The following is a 2,500-nucleotide window of genomic DNA, read 5'->3' as shown; positions in this document are numbered from 1 at the left end:
GGGACCTCCGCCGTGGAGCGAAGCTGGATAACAAGGTCTATATAAGTACTTAAGTACTTATATAGACCTTGGGTGGATAAGGTACCGCTGGGGACGGATTCAGGCGGTCCACTACGAAGGGAGGCGAGAAGTGACCGCGAATCCTGTGTGGTAAGCGTTTTGCGCTCAGAGACAACTGCCGTGAGTACAACTTTGTTTTTGTGTTTATTTAATGAGTAACACCTAACTTCAGATCAGGAAAATGAAGTTGGCGGAAGCAGCAGTTAAAATTGAGGCTTCTTGATTCTTGAAACGAAGGTATACAGCCTGGTACCAGACTGCTTGAATATACGTGAAGAAAACGTAAATTTAAAGGTATTAGTAGTTGATTTGCGCAGGAACACAGCCAGTCAGAGAGAGAATACTAAAAATGAAAATCAAGGAACTGAAGGAACAGGTGGAATAATTAGAAACGGTAACGGTAGTCAAATCGGAGCAATGTGCAAGAAAAAGTTGATGTAGTAATCAAAGTGCAGGAAAATGTTGAGCAGATCGAAAGCAATTACTCAAGCAGCCAGTTTTAAATAATGGGAAAAAAGTGACAGCTACTTATGCCGATGTATCAAAGGAAAAAAAAAAGAAAAACAATGAAGTGGGAAAAAAATCACAAATAAATAAATAGATAAAGAAAAAATAATTTAATTCACATCTTGGGTAACAAGAAAAGTGTCTCTTCTATGGGACAAATGAAGTCTTTTTAAAGTCGTAAGTACACACAATCCACCAAGTCGTATCTAGGTCATGAAAACAGTGGAGCACTGCTACAAATGACCTTTCCTTAAAACCAAATTGCTTATTTGTTATTTTTCGTGACTTTTAAGTACTTCAACCCATTGTTTACTAATTGTCTTTATATACTACAATGTTTAACTTTTTGGTAGTTTTCCTTGTCACAACGAATTTTTGATTAACAAACACGGTCTGTTGTTCTTTGGTACTTCCCTAAGAACCCAGAAAGAAATCTCATGTGCTCCCTCTGCTTTCAGCATGTATAATCCTTCTAGTAGGCCTTTTATTTCTTATATATTTATATACACATATATAACAATATATTTATATATCAATTTATCAGCATATACATATGTATATATACACAAATGCAAGTATGTATGTTTATGCATATATATATATATATATATATATATATATATATATATATATATATATATTTGTATATACATTCATATATATATTATACTTACACACTCACACATATATATACATATATACATATGATGAGAATGACCTAATAAAATGTTGTATATATTTGTATATTTATATACTTATATATTTACACACATACACACACAAAGATGAGCGCGCGTGTGTGTGTGCATATAATATAATATAATATATATATATATGTATATATATATATATATATATATATGTATATATATATATATATATATATATATATATATATGTGTGTGTGTGTGTGTGTGTGTGTGTGTGTGTGTGTGTGTGTGTGTGTATGTATGTATGTATGTATGTATTCATATTTATACACACACATCACTAATGCAGTGCATCGCATCAGTGCAGTACAGCTCTTACATTTTGTTAAATACGGAGAAGATCGGGAAATGGGTAGTCTAGTCTGCTAGTCATGGTATGTTCATGTTTATAAATGTACATAGTTCATGTTTATAAAAAAATGGTTTATAAAGTGAACAAATAAATTTTAGCTCATATTCCCGTGTGTCTTCTGAGGTTCCTCGGTGTAGTGTTCTTGGCCCTTTGCTCATTTTATACACGTGATATGTGACCCGATATTAATAACAAATTGTTAGCCTATGCTGATGATACTTCTCTCTGTGTTGATATTCCTTCAACAACAAGGCAAATAATAATTGATAGCCTCACTGTAGACCTCATAATCTTTCAATCGTGTTGCTCATGGTGGGGCATGATATTAAATCCTACCAAGTCCAAAGAAATGATTATGAGTCGGTCTTGAACGCAGTTGTCTTAGCATCCAAGTCTGCTGAATAATGGTCTTAACCACCAGTAATCTGAAGCTCTTAGGTGTAACCTTTGATTTAAAGCCTACATAATTGCAAATCTGGAATATGGCCCGGTCAGTTTCATCGATGTTAAACATCACTCACAAGTGCAATAAAGATGGTAGGGATATTGAGCCTCTTTCAGTTTTATACGATTGTAACCGATAATTCACATGCCCTCTATAAGTTTTTACTTGACTTTTATCGACCTACAAGAGTTACTAAAAGATCTGTAACCCTCATTTCAATGTCACCTGATGCAAGGCGATCGTCTACATCTAAGCTGTCTAAATGCCTTTTTTACTACTACTTGTAAGCTTTTGATCAGAGTGCCTTCAGAGATTGTAATTTGATGTTTAAACGATCATCTATGTTTGTGATATGCAAATTGCTGATGATTTTCTATCTTCTCTTTCTTTCTTGGCTGTATTATGACCTGCACCGGCACCTTTGGT

Source organism: Penaeus vannamei, chromosome 30 (genome assembly GCF_042767895.1).
Source record: "Penaeus vannamei isolate JL-2024 chromosome 30, ASM4276789v1, whole genome shotgun sequence".
Lineage (NCBI taxonomy): Eukaryota > Metazoa > Arthropoda > Malacostraca > Decapoda > Penaeidae > Penaeus > Penaeus vannamei.
The sequence above is the reverse complement of the archived record's forward strand: the minus strand, read 5'-3'. Positions refer to the sequence as shown.